A 20,334-nucleotide genomic window follows, 5' to 3' on the forward strand; every position below is an offset into this window, starting at 1 on the left:
CCCGCGGTCTCTCCCGGGCACTGCCAAATATGCGCCCTAAACGCACTCAGCACCCACCCCCAGATGAAGACTCACCATCTTCGTGTAAGATCGTCCCATGTTTTCCTAGGTGTCTGTATACAGATTTTAAATAAAATTGGGTTCTTACTACACACGCTGTTTGCTCTGCTTTCTTATCATACTGCACTTTCTCACCTTATTAAAAGTCCTCAGAAACATGATTCTTAATTGTAACTTAGTATTCTGGATATATTTCATCATTTTCCTCCTGGGGGAGGCACATAGATTGTTTCCAATTTTATTCTATTATATTCAGCTTTAAAATGGATATCCTGGGAGAGAAATCTTTGTGCCCACTTCTGATTATTTCCTTAGGATAAATTCCCCAAAGGGAAAGGAAGTGTATTTTTTTTTGAAATGCACCTCCAAAGCACATCTAGAATCATTCACTACAAAAAGTTCTGCTGCAGGCAGCTGTGTCCGGGCGGCCTCATGTGGACTTTTGTATTTTCAAACTCAGAACTCAGAGATGGAAGAATCTGTCTGTGAATCTCCAACAAGTTGCTTTTAATAATGTGTACAGGGGGCTTCCCTGGTGGCGCACTGGTTGAGAGTCCGCCTGCTGATGCAGGGGACATGGGTTCGTGCCCCGGTCCGGGAGGATCCTGCGTGCCGCGGAGTGGCTGGGCCTGTGAGCCGTGGCCGCTGGGCCTGCGCGTCCGGAGCCTGTGCTCCGCAGCGGGAGAGGCCGCAGCGGTGGGAGGCCCACGTACCGCAAAAAAAAAAAAAAAAAAAAAAAAAAAAGACCTCTTCTCTGCAAACATTCAAGTCTACTTAAAAGAAAGCTTCTCCCTCTTAATGGACTTTGTGGGCTTAGAATCTGGTGAAGCCACACCAGCCTGAGAGCCCGGTGACCCAGTGGTCAGGTAACACCTCGCCAGCCGAGTTCTCCCTACAGAGGGCTGGGGTCTCCACCTCCACACAGGCCCGCAGAGAAGAGGAAATGAAAACACAAGCCTGTAAACTCTAAAGAACAGCTCACATTACTAACCCAGGAAAACTCTGCCGTTTGACCCAACCTTCCAAATCTTACAGTCTCTTTAACACAGCCTGGAAAACGTTTCTAGCCTGCAGCTGTCTCTGAGATGTACCAGATTCTGAAAAAGATACCGGAGGGCAAAACAACCTGCCCCTCGAGAGGATCACACGAGAGGATCACATCCACCCACGGAGGCTCTGCCCTGCCTACAGGACCACAGGGACAAGGACAGCTTGACACCAAGCAAGGACAACTCCTCATCGCCCACACCTTCTCCTGGTGGGGTTCTCTTTCCACCTTCAGACCCTGGTGTTTTCACCTCCTTGGTTTTATTTCAGGGAAACTTTCACTGGTACATACAACTGAGCCATGTCTGACGCCCCAGGCTGGGATGTGAATGGAAGAGCGTTCATGGAGCCGTAGGGTCTGACCTCGTGGGCAGGGCAGAGATGATACAGGGAGAACGGCGAGAAAGAGGCAGGGGGGATGGAAGGGCTGAAAGAAGCCGCAGGGTCTAGGAGGGGACACCACGTGCAAAGGCAAACACAAGTCACCAACAAGTGCAGGACGCCGGGTCCAAACAGCCACTGAGAGAACAAAAGTGCATCTTTCCACACAGGTGCAGGTGGGTCTTCTGGGAGTGGCTGAACCAGGATGAAGGAGACGTGAGTCCCAGGCAAGAGCAGCAGCCATCCCACAGACTCAGAAGCAATAAAGAAATGTCATAAACCACCCAGTTAGGGAATGGATGTTACACGGCGTTACCATGGCAATAGATAACTGATACAAATGGCATTTGGTAGACAAAATCCCAACCCTGACCTCAATATCCTGCTGAGTCCAACCTCCCAGAGCCGTTTGGAGTTTGATTTGTAAACTGTGAGCAGTGGAAAAGCCAAAAGGCCAGATGAGGGAGGCAAAACAGAAGGCACAAGAAGCAAGTAAAACCCATTCTGCTCCCCACCCACGTGCCAGAGGAAAAGCTCGGAGGAGAGGGGGCTGGGGGAGGGCCCGGGAGCCACCTCTGGTGGCCTGTACAGGGCTGGAAAAGGGGTGTCATCCCAGTGCCAAATCTGAGCCGATGCCTGGAGAGTCACGCAGGAAAGGATCTGGAGCCGGCATCAGCTCTGGAAAGAACACTGTGATCCTTTAGTCATGTCTGCCCTGGGTGTGGGAGGGGAGGGTGGCTGCCCATTCACTGCTGCTGCTGGGTTTGCCATTCGGACAACCAACTGTGCCTGGGCAGGGGGGGCGGGGGGGTCAGGGGGAGGAAATGAGGGTCTAAAGGAGGGAGAAAAAGCAGGGACGAATATAAAAGCATACTGGCCACCCAGCCCGTGCTTCCCGAGGCCTCAAAGACACCGTTTAAGAGCCTGCAGTTCTACACCCAGGGTATTAATATTCCAGGGAACCCTTAGCAACAGGCCCTGACATCTGCTCTGTTACTATGATTCGGGAAACATGATAATAGCAGCAAAATACGGTGAGCAGAGACATCAATGTTTCCTCCACCTGTCACACTGCACTCGGAGGATGAAAGATTCAGACAGGAAGCCTCAAAGGCCTGTCTGAAACCCGAGGGAACCTCTCTTGGGCTAATTATGCACGAAGCAAGGCTGCAGAGGATTCAGGAGATGAGACAGGAGTCCCGGGGAAGCTACTGCCTGACAAACGTCCCTAGGAGTCACCCTATCAGCGGGCACCATGCCAGATTTGCTTCCTCGGGTGACTTCTCTCCCCCTCCCCATTCGATTCTCCCCCTATCTTTGCCCAGACTCTGGCAAAAGCTTCCCAGTTGGCTTTGGACCTCCTGAGGCTCACCTCACCCCCTTCACTTGTAGCCAGAGAGATCATCCTTCAAGTGTAGGTCAGACCATGCAATTCCCTTGCTCTAAACCTTCAATGGCTCCCCAGTGCCAAAGGGAAAAACCCAAGCTGCACTAAGGCCATCCATGATTTGGCCCAAACTATCCTCCCAGTCTCACCTCCCACCACATCCCTCCGCAAGGTCCATGCTCTCGTCACTGGGAGCCTGGATGTGTTCTGGCTGCTCAGCTTTGTTTCTGGAAGTTCTCCCGTGACCCCCCTTCCCTGTACACTGTCTACCTGCAGAGGCCCAGCACCAACCCTCTGGGGATTCTCCTCCCCACTGAACCCCAACTCGGAATTGACCCCCTTTGTCTCCCCTCAGCATTTCACTCCACTCTGTGTCCTGCAGCGGGTGGGTCTTTACTTCTGTTAACTCCACGAAGAAGGCAGCTCTCAGGACACAGGATGCAGGTCCCCCTTTACAGAATGAATACTGTCCTTCGAGAGTTTACCACAGCCCATGGGATAAAGCCCAGCATCCCTAGCCTAGAATTAAAGGCTGAGCACTGTGACCTCCCCCTGCCCCTTAACCTTCCTCCCAGCCACACGCAGGCCCCTGCACTGAGCTGGTCTCACCTATCCTGCCTCAGGCCCACTCTGCAAAGCAGTTTATACCAACTAAAACTGTGGGAAGGGACTTCCCTGGTGGTCCTGTGGGTAAGACTCCACACTCCCAATGCAGGGGGCCTGGGTTCGATCCCTGCTCAGGGAATTAAGATCCCGCACGCATGTCGCAACTAAAAGGGCCTGCGTGCCACAACTAAAGATCCTGCGTGCGGCAACTAAGACCCGACACAGCCAAATAAATAAATAAATATTAAAAAAAAAAAAGTTGGAAATCCCCAAAGGGCTCTAACTCTTGAATGGTCAACAGTAGCCCGTCCGGCACAAAGTCACAGTCCATGTTACAAATGACAAATGACCTGGAAAAGGGTTTACAGCAAGAGTAAGTGCAAGACGTGTAGACCACATCACAGACACATTGACAGCACAACATAACAGTCATGGGCCCACAGGGAAACAGCAGAGTTCATGTGTCAGAGAGCAGGGTGTGGGATTACAGGTGAATTTACTTCTGGAGCATTTTTCTAAGGATGACTTAGGAAGAGTCAGACAAGTGAAGGCGCCCTACCTGTCCTCATGGCGCACTCAGGTTCCTCGTCTCGGGTGGGGCTCTCTAAGACCCCTCAGCCCTAGCTCAGATTCCCGCAGCCTTTCCTGTCTGTGCCCTGCAAAAAGCAGTCCATCCTAGACGCCCCAGGGCACATCCCCGCTGAGGCACAGCGCCGAGTGGGCCGCTGGCCTCAGAAAGACAAGTGGCGTTGCTTTTGTCTTCGTTGTCCTCATTCATTCACTCAACAAACAAGCTCTGAGTGTTGACTCTGCACCAGGCACGTGCCACATCTCAGCTGACTGCAGGGTGAGCCGGGGAAGCTCCCTGTACCCCCAGCAGGCCTCACAAGGTGCACAGGTAGGAGCCCCACATACTGCTGCAGGGGTCTTCTCCCCGGGGAAGTAAATCCTCACCCCGAACGCCCACTCCAGTGGACCCAAATCCCTGCCCGTCTCTTTGTCTCGCTGAAACTGTTTTCTCACTTCCAGGCTGAAACAGTACTTGCAGCCTCCAACCGAAATGAGATGCAGAGCATCCCACTTCTTACCCCTCTCACTTCAGGTGCCAGCCCTCCGATTTTAACAGCCACAGGCTCTGCCTACGTGTCCCCAGAGGCACAGCTCACTTCTGTCATTTCTAAAAGGCCTGAAACAGAGCAGGTGGAGGTCCCAGATCAAGACGACCACAGAGTTGATGGCGGCCAACTCCAGGGCAACCAGACTCCTCAGGCAGGATTCACCCTTGAACACACGGGAAGGAGGGAAGTCTCGTAGGCTGGCTGCCGGGCCCAAAGCAGTGCTCCAGTCCCCGTTGGACCACGTGGTATTAGTCTCCGACAGCCTCTGTAACCAGGTACCACGAGCTGGGAGGCTTACAACAGTCCTAGAGCCTGGAAGTCCCAAACCGAGATGTGGGCAAGGCCAAGCTCTCTCTGCAGGATCCAGAGAAGAATCTGTCTAGAGAAGCATCTCCCTTAGCTTCTGCTGTTTGCTGGCAATGCTGGGTGTTCCTTGGCTCATGGCTGTTTTGCGCCAGTCTCTGTCTTCATCTTCACATGGCATTCTTCCCTCTGTGTCTCCACGTGGCCGTCTCCCTGTGTTTCTATCATGTTGGATTAAGACCAAAGGAGATTCCGATATGACCTCATCTTAACTAATTACATCGGCAATGCCCCTATTTCCAAATAAGGTCACATTCTGAGGTCCTGGGCATTAGGACTTCAACATGTCCCCTTGAGGGACACAATTCAACCCATAATACATGGGGAAAAGAGAACCCAGAGCCCTACTTTGGGGGTGGGGACAGCAGACATGGTGGGCCCTTTATGTATGCATAGATGTTTAAGCTGGTCTGAAATGCCCCCTGGAGTTCCTGGGGTCCTCAGGACCAGGAGAGGGGTTTACATCTAAAACAGGGAGTTGTCATGGTTGATGCAAAAAGTGGATTCAGGAAAACAATCTCCTTTGGTCATTGCTTGTCTTGGGAGTTCTTAACAAGCAAGCCGTGAACTTGGATGGGAACAAACTGTATCTTCATTTTCATTAACCTATAACTGAAATTACCTATTTCCTTTCATTATGAATATAGGCAACACACCACAGTCATTCTAAAAGTACCTGGGTCTTAGTCATTGGTAGAATCACAGATATTTTCATACCACAATACTGAGCTGCAGATACCTCGAAATATTGTTTATGCTCACCACTACTTTAAAATTACAATAGTTATCAGACCTACTGCAAGGCTGTTTACTTAATGATTCAAAAAAGAAGCACAGGGACTTCCCCGGTGGTCCAGTGGGTAAGACTACATGCTCCCAATCAGGGGGCCTGGGTTCAATCCCTGGTCAGGGAACTAGATCCCACATGCATGCTGCAACTAAGAGTCTGCATGCCACAACTCAGAAGTCCGCAATGCCGCAACTATGAGCCTGCATGTTGCCACTAAAAGATCCTGCATGCCACAACTAAGACCTGGTGCAGCCAACATAAATAAATAAATTAAATTAATTTTTTAAAAAAAGTACATGGGTTACTGTATCAAACGCTTGTTTTTTAAAAAAAATTCTGATAATGATAAGTCAATATAATTGGCATCCTCTGTAATACAGTTTGTGCATTTAGAGCCATTATTTTGAGAAACATTCCATAGCATTCACCAGACTGTCAAAAAAGAAGTCTATGGCGGGCTTCCCTGGTGGTGCAATGGTTAAGAATCCGCCTGCCAATTCAGGGAACACGGGTTTGAGCCCTGGTCCAGGAAGATCCCACATGCCGTGGAGCAACAAAGCCCATGCGCCACAACTACTGAGCCCACGTGCCACAACTACTGAAGCCTGTGCGCCTAGAGCCCCGTGCTCCGCAACAAGAGAAGCCACCGCGATGAGAAGCCCACACACCGCAACGAAGAGTAGCCCCAGCTCGCTGCAACTAGAGAAAGCCCGAGTGCAGCAACGAAGACCCAATGCAGCCAAAGATAAATAAATAAATATTAAAAAAAAAGAAGTCGATGGCACAAAAAATAAAGAACAGGAGATAGAATTGAAACTCAGCTCAAAGGTTACCAGAATAAAATCAAGCCTTCAGGGTAAGCAGGTGTCCGTGGCTCGGGGGACTCTGCTCAGAAAATGCCCGAGTCGCCCATCCCAGGGGCTGCCAGGCACCTGGCTTGGGGTGCACACTGAGGGGTGTGAAGGCTCTTTGTCTTTTCATGCAGAAATATAAGCCTGTTTCTATCTTAGCAATTTGTGTGGAAAGTCCCAAGCAAACAGAGTTTTTGCAAAGGAAATCTGATTTCAGCTCACACCTGAGAGCTGCTTATTGGAGGAGCCCAAGAGAAACCTCTCCATGAAGCGGAGAAGCCTCTGGAAGGAAAAGAGGCCCACCCCTTCTCACCCAAGCCTCAGGTGTGACGACAGGGTAGTCCTCCGTGTGCTCAGGTCCCGGGAGCAGTGGCCTCTGACAGCCCTGCCAGGATACCAGCTCTAGGTGGCTCTTCTCAGGCTCTGCCAGGTCCTTTAGCCCACTTCTTCCGCCTACTTCCCCAGAGCCGGGGCGGGGACCCTGGCGCTGTTTGCCTAAAGCCAGGAGGCAAGGCAACCCCTGCTGACCTCGCTGCTATCTGTGGCCAGCTGTCCTCTCTCGTTCATGGAAACACAAACAGACGGTTCCCTGTTCCAGCTCCAAGGTTAAGTACGTGCTGCCCAGGTGCCAGCTGTCAACTTCTCTGCACATGCCCTGTTCCTCTGGCAGAGGCTAAGACCCCAAAGAACTGGGGGTGCCCATCACGAACGACCACGGTGAGGACTGCCAAAGACTCAAGCCAGGCAGAGGGCCATCTGAAAGTGAGAGAGGGGACCACCCCCAGAATGTGGCTTGGTACAGAGAAGGCGAATGGAGAAAAGGCCAAACAGGACCACCGGCATTTTGCAGGTAGTTTTGGAGCTTTTCGAAGGAGCCCGCAAATCAAAATTCGCTGCACATGCGCAGCCTGGCCCTGAGCTGCCTAACTGGGAAGGGAAGGCAGCCGACCTTACAGGGCACTGCCTACCTGCCAGGTGCTGGCCACAGGCTGACCAGGTGAAACTCATCACAATCCCGAGGGGATGGCATGCCGTCATCCCCTTCCAGAGAAGAGGCTCGAGACCTGATGCTTGAGAGGTGCAGCCACTCGCTCAAGGCCACGCAGCTGGCTCCTGGCACTTTCTGTCACCCTCTCTGCCCCCAAGGAGCCCTGGCTGCTGCGTGTGGCACCTAATGAAAGCAATAAGCCAGGGCGCATTCTCCAAGCCTCTCCCATGCTCCCAGCGCTCAGGAGTGTGCCAGGAATTCACAGAAACCGAGACCTGCAGGAACTGGACGAACAGGAGTTCTGAGAAGGCTCAGAGTTACCTGGGCTGAAGCAGAGCTGGAGGTACCGCAGAGGGTGCAGGCTGGCGCGGGTTTCCCAGAGCAGGCAGCCAGTGGCTGGGATTAGAGGTGCGAGGCCCAGGAGATGGGCGGCAGGTGCTCAGGCGCCGCTGAGCCCCACCTATGCCCACAGGGCAGAGTGGCTTGAAGCCACAGGTCTCTGACAGCCCTTTGTTCCCCACCATTCCCACTGCCTGACCCAGGAGCTCACCCAGAGCTCAGTCACCCTACGATCCTAAGTGGTTCCCCTGCATCCTGGCTATCCTCCTCCCCCGACCCAGCCTTCCCCACCACCAGAGGGGCCCTGCAAAGGCCCGGCTCTGCTCAGACACTTCCAAATCAAGCCCAATGTCCTCACTTGGGAGTGCGCGGCCATCCACAGGCTCTATGCCACCTTGCCAGATTTATCTCCAGACAAACAGAAATACTTGGCATCATATCCTGTGACTAAGCTCAGGCCTCCTCCCGGCAGCCCCCCTGCTGCTCCCCAGCCCACACCCAGTGCCCCAGCCTGAAGCAACGACTCCCTCCTCGGCATCTCCACAAACACTTTTTACCTCTTCCCAGCACTTCCCAGTTTTGGGTGGTTTATGAAAGCGGCTGACCTCACCTTCTGGACCAAACACTCCCTGAGAGCAGGACAAACCTCGTGCCCAGATGACACTCAAAACACGTGCACCGGAATAGAATTGAGAGTCCAGAAATAAACCCATACATCTGTGATCAACTGATTTTTTTTTTTTTTCCATACGTGGGCCTCTCACTGTTGTGGCCTCTCCCGTTGCAGAGCACAGGCTCCAGATGCGCAGCCTCAGCGGCCGTGGCTCACGGGCCCAGCCGCTCCGCGGCATGTGGGATCTTCCCGGACCGGAGCACGAACCCATGTCCCCTGCATCGGCAGGCAGACTCCCAACCACTGCGCCACCAGGGAAGCCCGATCAACTGATTTTTCAACAAGAGTGTCAAGACCACTCAATGAAGAAAGAAGAGTCTTTTCAACAAATGGTGCTATGAAAACTGGGCAGCCACATGCAAAAGAATGAAGTTGGACCCCTACATCACACCATTTAAAAAAATGGACTCTAAATGGATCAAAGAGCTAGTAAGAGCTAAAACTATAAAGTAAGAGCTAAAACTATAAAGCCCTTAGAAGAGAGGGGCAAATCTTCACGACCTCAGATTTGGCAGTGGGTTCTTAGATATGAGAATGCAAACCCAAACCACAATGAGATACCCCTTCACACACCAAAAGCATAAGCAACAAAAGAAAACAAATAAAGTGGATGTCATCAACTTTCAAAAATTTTGTGCACCAAAGAACCAATGCTAATCCTAAATGTTCTCCTGAACATACGTCTATTTCAATATTTTCATGGTATATTTATAGAAAAATATTAAAAGAACAAAGGCTCACCATCCACACCTTTTATTAACTTTCATAAACAGAATTATTATTGCTTTCCATCTCTTACTTCCTGTAACTTCCCTACTTCTGTAAACCTGATTCAAATTATTGTCCTGATTTTTATAGCTCAGGTCTATCTCAGGTGTTTGAGAGAAAAATACAAATGTCTATTAATACATGTTGCCTTTCAAGATTTTGAACAAAATGGGTGGCTTCGTTGCCGGTACTTTGCTACCCAGGCCCATACAGCCAGCACAACCCACCTTTTTCTCATGGGTGTGAATCTTTAAAGTTGAGTATGTGACTATGTAACCCTGGAAGGTAAGGATGCTAAAAAAGCTGCCACTCTGGTCTTGGAAATGTTTTCACCCCTCAAGATGTGTTCACTTGTGCAACAAAAGATATGTATAAGTATGTTTGTAGTTAAATTGTCTTTAATGCACCCAAACAGGAATAGTTTCAAATGGCCGTGTAGAGTGCAATAGAAATGATTCATAAAATGGAAAAAAAGAAGGTGAAAAGATAACTCACAGAACGGAAAAAAAATATTTGCAAATCACATATCTGATAAAGGGCTAGTATCCAGAAAATATAAAGAACTCCTACAACTCAACAATAAAAAGACAACTCAATTAAAAAATGGGTAAAGGACTTGAATAGACATTTCTCCAAAGGAGATATACACATGCCTAAAAGCACGTGAAAAGATGCTCCACATTAGCCATCAAGGAAATGCAAACCCAAATGCAAACCCAAACCACAGTGAGTTCACACCCACTAGGACAGCTATACTTTTAAGAATGGAAAATAACATGTGTTAGCAAGGATGTAGAGAAATGGGAACCCTCATTCATTGCTGGTGTGAACGTAAAGTGGTGCCGCCACTGTGGAAAACAGTTTGACAGTTCCTCAAAAATTTAAATATAGAATTACAACACGACCCAGCAATTCTAATCGTAGTTATATACCCAAAAGAACTGAAAACAGGTTTTCAAACAAAAACTTGTACACAAATGTTCATGGCAGCACTATTCACACTAGCCAAAAGGTAGAAACAACCCAAATGTCCATCCACTGGTGAACAGATAAACAAAATATGGTGTAACCAACAATGGAATATTATTTGGCCATAAAAAAACAAAGTGCTGATTCACGCTACAACCTCTATGAAGCTCAAAAACATTACACTAAAAGAAGCTGGCTGCAAAAGGCCACATAGCATATGACTCCGTTTATATGAAATGTCTAGCACAGGCAAATCTGTAGAGACAGAAAATAGATTAGTAGTTGCCTAGGGCTTAATGGGGAGGAGGACAGGTAATAGCTAAGGGATATGGGGTTTCTCTTTGTGGAGATGAAAATGTTCTAAAACTGGCTGCGGTGATGGCTTCTCCCATCTGCAAATATACCAAAACCCACCAAGTTGTATACTTTACACGGGTGACCTCTGTGGTATATGAATTATATCTCAATAAAACTGTTAAAAAACAAAGCGTGGGGCACGGTGAAGAATGAATCGGGGGTCTGGACAGGGCAACCAGCTACACAGTCTCCAGGGGACAAGGAACTGGCCACTTACATTTTACTGTCACCCTCTGGTGGCCTGGGGACAGATTAACTGCAAATTAACCTCAATAATAAAAAACAACAGATGGTGCATTTGTGAAAACACTGCAGGAGAGGGGCAGGGGAGAGAAAGAGAGAGAGAAAGCAAATATGGTCAAATGCTAAGAATGACTGAATCTAGGTGGAGGGATATCTTTATACTGTTTGTCCAGCTTTTCTGTAAGGGTTGAAAACTTTCACAGTAAAACTTCCATAATGAGCTCTCAAAGGCTAAAGCTGGAACACTTTGCACAACAAAAAAATAACAGTAGTGTTGGATTATAACCCATAAGATAAAATAAATATCTGTGAGTCTTTATGACATAAGTAATTGAATAAATATATAAATTAATAGGGAAAGGGGACAACTCTCTCTTACAGAAGGGCACCAATTAATAAATACAGGCACACCTCATTTCGTCGCGCTTCACTTTATTGCGCTTTGCAGATACCGTGTTTCTTAACAAATTGAAGGTTTGTGGCAACCCTGCATGTAGCATGTCTATTGGGGCCATTTTTCCAACAGCATTTGCTCACTATGTGTCTCTGTGCTACATTTTGGTGATTCTCACAATATTTCAAACTGTTTCATTATTATTATATGTGTTATGGTGATCTGTGATCAGTGATCTTTGATGTTACTACTGCAAAAAGATTACAACTTGCTGAAGGCTCGGATGATAGTTTGCATCTTTTAGCAATAAATTATTTTTGCTCCGGACGCGCAGGCTCAGCGGCCATGGCTCACAGGCCCAGCCGCTCTGCGGCATGTGGGATCTTCCCGGACCGGGGCACGAACCTGTGTCCCCTGCATCGGCAGGTGGACTCTCAACCACTGCGCCACCAGGGAGGCCCCCAAAGTATTTTTTAATTGAGGTAGGTACATTTTTTTTAAGACAAAATGCTATTGCACACCTAATAGACTACAGTATCATGTAAACATAACTTTCATATGTACTGGGAAACCAGAAAATTTGTGACTCACTTTATTTCGACATTTGCTTTATTCCAGTGGTCTGGAACTGAACCTGCAATATATCTGCAGGCTGTCTTGTACAGAAGGAATGAAAGGACAGAAGAATCAGCATTAAAACACCCCAGTAGGGGCTTCCCTGGTGGCACGGTGGTTGAGAGTCCGCCTGCCGATGCAGGGGACACGGGTTCGTGCCCCGGACCGGGAGGATCCCACGTGCCGCGGAGCGGCTGGGCCCGTGAGCCATGGCCGCTGGGCCTGCGCGTCCGGAGCCTGTGCTCCGCAACAGGAGAGGCCACGGCAGTGAGAGGCCCGCGTACAGCAAAAAAAAAAAAAAAAAAACACCCCAGTAATAACTGTTGTAGGCCAGATCCATGGATGGACACTAAAATTAGTAAGCAAAAGTCTGGGGAGAAACAGGACACTTACATAGTCTCAAGGTATCTCTCCTGGATATTTATTAATTACAAAATAAAAAAACAGTAACTTTACAGGGGAGAAAGCTGGCCGACACGACCTTAACCAAGTGATCAAGACTAATATCACCAGTGATAAGACGTACGGACATCACATCCCTCCTGAAACAATGTACTGAGAAAGACATAACATCGTTTGGGTGGTATTCTTGCCTGAAATGCTAACTGCAATCTAATCATGAGAAAATACCAGACGAATCCAAACAGAGGGACATACTATAAAACAAGTGACCGGGACTCTACAGAAACATGAAGGTCATGAACGATAAGGAAAAATGGAGAACGGTTATATTCTTATATGAGATGTTAACAGGGCAAGCAGGGTGAGGGGTATGCAGGAACTCTCTGAACCATTCTTGCAACTTTCATGGAAGCCTAAAATAATTCCAAAATAAAAAGCTTTAAAGAGTTTTCATAATTAAAAAGCAGCAGTTTTGATGCAAGGTGTCTGTTGTTTGGAATCCCATATACCAAGCAACACATGATGTGTTGTGGCCTCGTAGGACGGTGCCAACTGGGGTAACATCCCCCCCCCTGACCAAAGCAGTAGCTGAGGTCCACCCGGGGAAGGTGAGAGGGGACTGAAGGGGTGACCGTGAGGGCCCCCACTTCCCCGCATGGGATCTGGGCTGGAGGGAGCAGGGGTTGGTGGAGGAAGGGGTGAGAGTATCTGCCAAGGTCTTTGCTTATTTCTGAGACAAAGGATGCTCCACAAAAGGGAAAGAGGACGTCATCTAGAATTTCACACATGTGGCCTCCTTTGTGTGTGACAATTTGTATGACTTTTATTGTTTGAAATTATTGCCCTTGTAGTATTTCTATACTTTCAGATGGTCTGGATTAAATACTTGACATTTTTAACTAAATAACTTTCCAATCTACTTACTAACTTGTTTTCACTAGTTTTGCTTTAACAGTGAATAGGGTCATCCACGACCCTTTAGCTCCCCCATTAACCTGGTTAATGAGACCATGTTGTCTGATTACCACTGTCTATGTTATGAACGTGTTCTCCTCATGGAGAGTTTACAGTGTGTTCACTGACCCACCAGCCAGAGATGACACTGAACTGGGGTCCAGACAAGGGAAACAGAAGTGTGATAAAATGTTAATAGTAGAATCTAAAGTGGTGGGCATATAGGTGTACACTGCAAACTTCTTTCAACTTCGCTTTATATTTTAAATTTTTCATAATAAACCAGTGTTAAAAAAAAAGTAAAATTACAAATGAGTATTTTGGGCACACAAACTGTAAACCCAGATTTACAGCCTCAGTGGGAGGATGTGCCTAGGAGGCTCCATTTGCAGAAAAATACGTGCACACCTGTTCCTTCTCCCCGCAGGTATCTGCAGGCGACAGGGCTGTGTCTGAAGGAAGGAGAAGCAGTGGGATGTCCCTGTCATGGCCAAGGCTGGAGGCCTGTAGACACAGGCTCCACATAAATACATTCAGCTCCTTGGGTTCAAACCAAGTCAGAAAATGGGTAGCAGCCACAGGTTTTGTTAGCTCTGAATGAATTTGGCAATGGATGCCCAGGCTGACCAAACAGGTGCCAACCTGGTCACATACCCTAGGTGGCCCTGCCAATGGCTGATGAATTCTCTTCTTCTGCCAAAAAATAAAGGGCGGTGGTTCCTTCTGAGTCTGTTCTTTGGGGCAGGTATCTGGGATCTACATTTTCGCCCTGTGTGAATTATTAGCTCAGTGATCTTGGGCAGCTTCCTTCATTTCCCTAAGCCTTGGTTGCCTCACCTGTAAAATGAGTAGCAGCCTCCCGGCCTGTTGGGAAGAATAAATTAGATCAATGGCTCTGAATCAGGGTGATTTTATTCCCCCATGAGACATGTGGCAGTGTCTGGAGACATCTCGGGGGCAGGGGTGCCACTGGCTACAACCCAGTGGGTAGAGGCCAGGATGCTGCTAAACATCCTACAATGCACAGCACAGCCCCCAACAACGTAATATTATCCAGCTGAAAATGTCAAAGTGCCAAGTTAGAAAAACCCTGATTTAAATGGTGCAGGTAACCCACCTAGCACAGGACCTGTAACACCGTGCACTCTCGGTGCAGGGCTGCAATAATCATCATCGTCATCATCATCACCATCACCACCACCGTCACCATCATCACTGTTATCATCACCATCACCACCATCAGTATTATTAGCCTGGAACTCCCAGTACCCAGAAGAGCACAGGTAGGGAGCATCAGTGACAGCATTTTACTAAACTGAACAAACAGGTCATTCCTTTGAGTTAAGGACATTCCAAAATGTCCCTTCAATCCCCTAAGCCAGTGGTCCCCAACCTTTTTGGCACCAGGGACCGGTTTCATGGAAGACAATTTTTCCATGGACCGGGGGTGGGGTGATGGTTTCGGGATGATTCAAGCACATTATATTTATTGTGCACTTTATTTCTATTATTATTACATCAGCTCCACCTCAGATCATCAGGCATTAGATCCTGGAGGTTGGGGACCCCTGCCCTAAGCTCACCTGAGGGAACTGAAGCATGTAGGAGCTGTGAGATGGGTAAGGGGAGTGGCGGTGCCCTGGGGACAGGGTCCGAGCAGATGACGGCAATACCACCCGACAGCCTTATTTAACATTGAATGTGTGTGAGTTCTGTTCTAAGCATCTGACGTGTATTAATTCATTTTACTCTCTCAGTGACCAAGGAGGTCAGTTCATAACAGAATAACATATTATAATAATATTCTATTATTACTCTCCACTATGTTCATAACCACTGAACTGCTGTTTCCCTGATGGGAGGGAGCAGTGGCTTTGCAGAGTTCACCCTCTGCCTGTGGCCAGTCCTGTCGCTTGCCTGACTGCTCTGCAAAGAACCTTAGAAGGCACGGTCCTGTCTCCCAGCAGCCTGCAGGGAACGTGGATGGTTTCCGGGCCTTCCATTCAGTACTGTAGGAAATGCCCAGACAAGGTCATTTCTGGGCAAGGCAGATGCCTGGTGAGCAGAATGCGTGTCGACTGGGAAGAGAAGCCAGCATGAGGGGAAAGACCACGTGGCTTTCCGGAGAGGGGTGGGGGACATATTGGTGAGGCCACCTCAGAAATCAACCCCAAGGCCCATCTCTAAAGGAGACAGGAGCCAGCAAGTCTAGAGCCACTGCTGGGAGGACCCCACCAACCTGGTCATTTTCCTGCCTCTCTGCCTTTTCCTCACTGCCACCAGCAGGATCTCTACTGGGCCTACGGTTCATCCTCAGAGAAGTCAAAATGGGTAGTAGCTGGGGTGCCTACACTTATAGCCAGCCTTGGAGAAACGGGAGCCCAGGGGACATGGTGATAGAAGGAGCGACCAAGAAGAGATGAGTGGAACACATCTGGGGCTCCTGACAGGGAAGTAAGAGGAGGCTGGGGAAGGGCTGAGGCTGAGAAGTGGGTACCTGCTGCGACATGGCAGGCTCCCCACATGCACACACACCCCAACTGTTCATTGTAAGCACAAATAGAATTCTAGTGGGTTCTGGGGTCTCAAAGACTAGGACACAAGGGAAACCCAAAATGTCACATACGAGAAGCAAAAAGCATGTCTGCTAATTATCTATGAGAAGACCCACCATTTACTGAGCATTTACTATTTGTCAGGCTTGGTGCCAAGTGCTTTATAGAATCACCTTCATTTTTCACAGTAGGTTTTAACAACTCCATTTTACAGGGGAGCAAACTGAGGCTCAGAGAGGTGAATGATGTACCCAAAGCCATAGGAATTGAGTTAGTAGGTGACAACGCCCAGGATTTGAACTCCAAGCTCAAGCTCTTAATTTCAAGGGTATCCCAACTTCTTGGCACTAAACAGAACTATGTGTGTTTTGGGGCCTTATCCCATGCCAATCACCCCCACTTACCCACACAATCTTTCCTTATCCTTTCAGCTAAGTCAGAGACAATGAATAAGATTCTAAATAAGGAAAACACTATTTTTCAAAAAATAAGAAAACAAACAACCCAGTTAAAAATGGGCAAGAGACCTGAACAGAGACCTCACCAAAGAAGATATACAGATGGCAAATAAGCATAAAGATGCTCAATGTCATATGTCATTAAGGAACTGCAAATTAAGATAGCAATGAAATACCACTACAAACCTATGAAATGGCCAAAATCCAGAACACTAACACCAGCAAATGCTGACAGCGATGCGGAGCAATAGGAACTCTAATTCATTGCAAAATGGTCCAGCTACTTTGGAAGGCAGTATCTTACAAAACTAAACATGCTCTTACCATATGATCCAGCAATTACATTCCTTGGTGTTTACCCAGAGAACTGAAAACCTACACACACACACACACACACACACACACACACACAACATGCCACCCTAATATTTATACCAGTTTTATTCATTATTGCCAAAACTTGGAAGCAACCAAGATGTCCTTCAGTAGATGATTGGATAAATAAACTGTGGTATATCCAGACAATGGAATAAAATTCAGCAATAAAAATCAGCCACCAAAAAGAAAAAAGAAATTTAATAAATAAAAAAACGAAAATGAGCTACCAAACCATGAAAAGACATGGAAGAACCTTAAATGCATTTTGCTAAATGAAAGAAGCCAATCCAAAAGGCTACATACTGTATGACATTCTAAAAAAGACAAAATTATGGCGGCAGTAAAAGGATCAGAGGTTCGGGGGAGAGAGGGGAGGATGAATAGGTGGGGCGCAGGGGATTCTTAGGGCAGTGAAACTATTATTCTGTATGGTGCTGTGATGGTGGATACATGTCATTATACATTTGTCAAAACCCACAGAATGTACACCACCAATAGTGACCCCTTACTGAAATCCATGGGCTTTAGTTAATAATAATGTGTCACTATCAGCTCATCACCTGTAACAAATGTACCACATCAGTGCAAGATGTTAATAGTGAGAAACTGGGGTAAGTAGGGGGTACATGGGAACTCTGTACATTTCAATTTTTTGTCTGTAAACGTAAAACTTTTTTTTAAAGTCAAAGGCTACCAATACAATGGAAGAAATTTGTTTTAACTTTCTTCTACAGAGAAAAAAAAATATTGTCCTAATCTTCATCAGTGGGAAAGAATCTTGAGATATTAATATTATTACAGCTAGATTTATATAACGTGTCATACCCTTCAAATTGTTTTTGTGTTGATTAACAATTTGATCTCATCCCATCTGCAAACAAGGAAAGTGCATGTTGTTCGGGTCTTTAGTCTACAAACGTCTTGTCTATCCACACCACGTGGCCCTCATGGGTGGGGGACACAGCCTAGTGCTGAAGGTGGATAGGCCTTCATTGCATGTATCACAAGTTGAACGTGTGTATTTACTTCTTTGTTTACTTGTTAAGCTCTGGAGAGGGGCCACCTCTGTTTTGTTGGCTGTGACTACCCAGTGTGGACTATGCATGAGCGAGATGAATTCTGAATGAATCAGACAATGGCTCTAATAGATGCTGGGACTGCACAAAGAACAGAGGGAGCAAAGAGCAGTCTCAGTTAGGATTTCTCTCTGTGGCAATCCCAGAGGGCTTCCAAGTGGAGGAGGGTCTGGCAGAGAGCTGAAAGGAAAAAGTAAGGCCTTGGCAGGCATTAGGCAGGCATTCCAGGAAGAGAGACATCCTGGTAGAACTGCTGGAAAGGAAGAAGCCTGTCTGGATGTTAGAGCTGGAAACTAACTCAGAGAATGGCTAGTTAAGGTCATAGGCAATTAGGAACCAGCTTTCGGGCACTAATTTAGGGCAGGTGAGATCACAGACCTGGGTCCTCCTTGGAGTCAGGGGAAACAACAAGGTGCACTTTTATTCTCAAGCTTTCACCTAAGTAAGGCTAACAACAGAGGAAAGAGAACACAGATTTCCCCTTCTCTCTACACGCACATCCCCTGACATCCCGGGACGCGGAGTGTGGCCAGAAACAGTTAGGCCAAAGGCACAATGTCTCCAAGGTCAAATTTTCCCATTCTAAGCCGTATGTATTAATTATTTTAAAATCAAAACAATGCTTCTCCCCCACCCTAAGTGATATCCTCCCAAAAATGTCTCCCAGGAAAACTGATGTTCAGGATTGCAACTCTAGTTTTCTGTCTCACAGCGGTTAAGAGCAGCTAACGCTTACACAGCACCTTAGCTATATCATAACTCATGCAATGCCTGCAGCAACACTGGTGGGTGCCAGCACCCCTATTTTACAGACACAGCCCAGCACACTGCATGGAGCAGCCCCACGCCAGACAGGGGGGCACAGACAGTGAATCTTTCTCCCAGGTGGCATATCTGGCCCACAGTCTCATTCCTACAACGACACAAGTGTGTGAGTTTGGAATCAGGCGCTGCAGTGAACCAACTGTATAATTTGGGACAAGTCCTATTTCCCCACACCTTGCTTCGTTCTCTGGACAATGCAGGTTTTGTCCAGAGTGAACACAGTGAAAGTTCCAAACACAGTGCCTGGCACACAGTAGGCCTTCAAAGGGAAGAAAAACAAAAGCAACCCTGTTTTTTAAACCAAGCCTGTCTCTGAACTCCTGGGGAAATTCTCTGCACTAGAAGGAAAAAAAATGGGAGAATTAAACAAACAACAACAGTCTGTAACCCAGTTGACCGCGGGTCCAGCTGATGAATGAAATCTTGGCCCAGGGCTGCCAGCCAGGCTGCCTGGGGCTAACTGTAGGGCAGGAATCAGCGCTCTGACCCAGAGAGGAGCTTCCTTCAGCCGACCCCACCCGCTTCCCCCAGAACATTGCACACTCAGCCAGGAGACCCCAGGAACAGGCCACTGGGCCCAGCGGGGAGAGGCAGGCACCTCCCTTACAGGACTCTATGCACAACCTCTGAGCCGCACGCCTGCCCGGCTCCCACTGCTTCCCTGCAGAGAGACCCAGAGCTGGCTCCTTTGCCCCAGACCTGCCTCTCTCCAACGTCTCTAGGCAGCCAGCCAGAGCCAGCCGGAGACAGGCCGGGGGCTGAGCCGCTGGTCCTCAGCCATGGCTCCAGTTTGGCCGCTTACGCTCTCCTTCCTTAGGCCCCTGCCTGGACCTCCTGCCTCCAGTCCTGGTACCCACTACAAATAAACGAGTCTCTTCAGATAGTCATGAAGCACTCCCCGCCTCAAGCACCTTCAATGGCTCCCACTTCTCCCTGAATTAAGTTTGGAGTCTGTATCCTGGGATTCGAGACCCTCCACGATACAGTCCAAACCCACCCTCCTGTCCCGACACAACTCATACGTCGCAACTAAAATGGATTTTACAGAGATTTGCACACACGCATTTGCACACTCGCCAGTTCCGATGCACCCTCTCCCGCCTCCACCTAGCTGGATCCTGCCCCTCCCCCACCCCAGACTCTTCCAGGAGCCCTTTCCTTTCCAAGCCTCTGAATTTCTCCAGCACGCTCTTCCCAAACCTCAGGCGTTCCCATGCCAACTGCCATCCGTACTACTCTTTACTTAGTATTTTCCTTTAAACCAACACACTCTTTTACTGAAATTTATTTTCAAAGGAAACTTTATATCTCCACCATAAATAGAAAACCGTATCATTTGCTATAAATAGAAGGGAACTTTAAAAAGTTATGTTCTAATGCACATGAAAATACATAGTCATTAAAATGTTTTAAGTGCTCCTCTGTAGAATACACTTAATATTACTGTATAATATACTTAAAAATCCTCTCACACTCTAAGAAACGCCGCCTTGGCATTTCTTTATTTTTGCCTCCTTCTGGCCCTTGGTTTTTCTAGTCCTGTCCCACAGTTATCTGAGGACTTGTCACAGTCTTATCCTAGTTGACCCCAAACAACAGCACTTGGGGGGCTGTAGCCCCTCTTCCAGTGCCTACACACAGCGTGACGTGCAATAAAAACATTTAACGAAAGTTCCATTTGCTCAGTTACAGTAACATGGCCCCTTTCTCCACCCGGCCCTGGGCCGATCCGCCTCT

General features: G+C 47.9%; 1 protein-coding gene across 5 annotated transcripts in view; it reads right to left on the bottom strand.

The window, feature by feature from the left end:
* The window catches only part of RPH3AL (rabphilin 3A like (without C2 domains)), a 156,477-nt gene that overhangs the window by 93,791 nt on the left and 42,352 nt on the right, over positions 1-20,334 (bottom strand). The gene's annotated exons all lie outside the window — the stretch shown is intronic.

The sequence above is a fragment of the Mesoplodon mirus genome (genome assembly GCF_964341445.2).
Source record: "Mesoplodon mirus genome assembly, chromosome: 18".
Lineage (NCBI taxonomy): Eukaryota > Metazoa > Chordata > Mammalia > Artiodactyla > Ziphiidae > Mesoplodon > Mesoplodon mirus.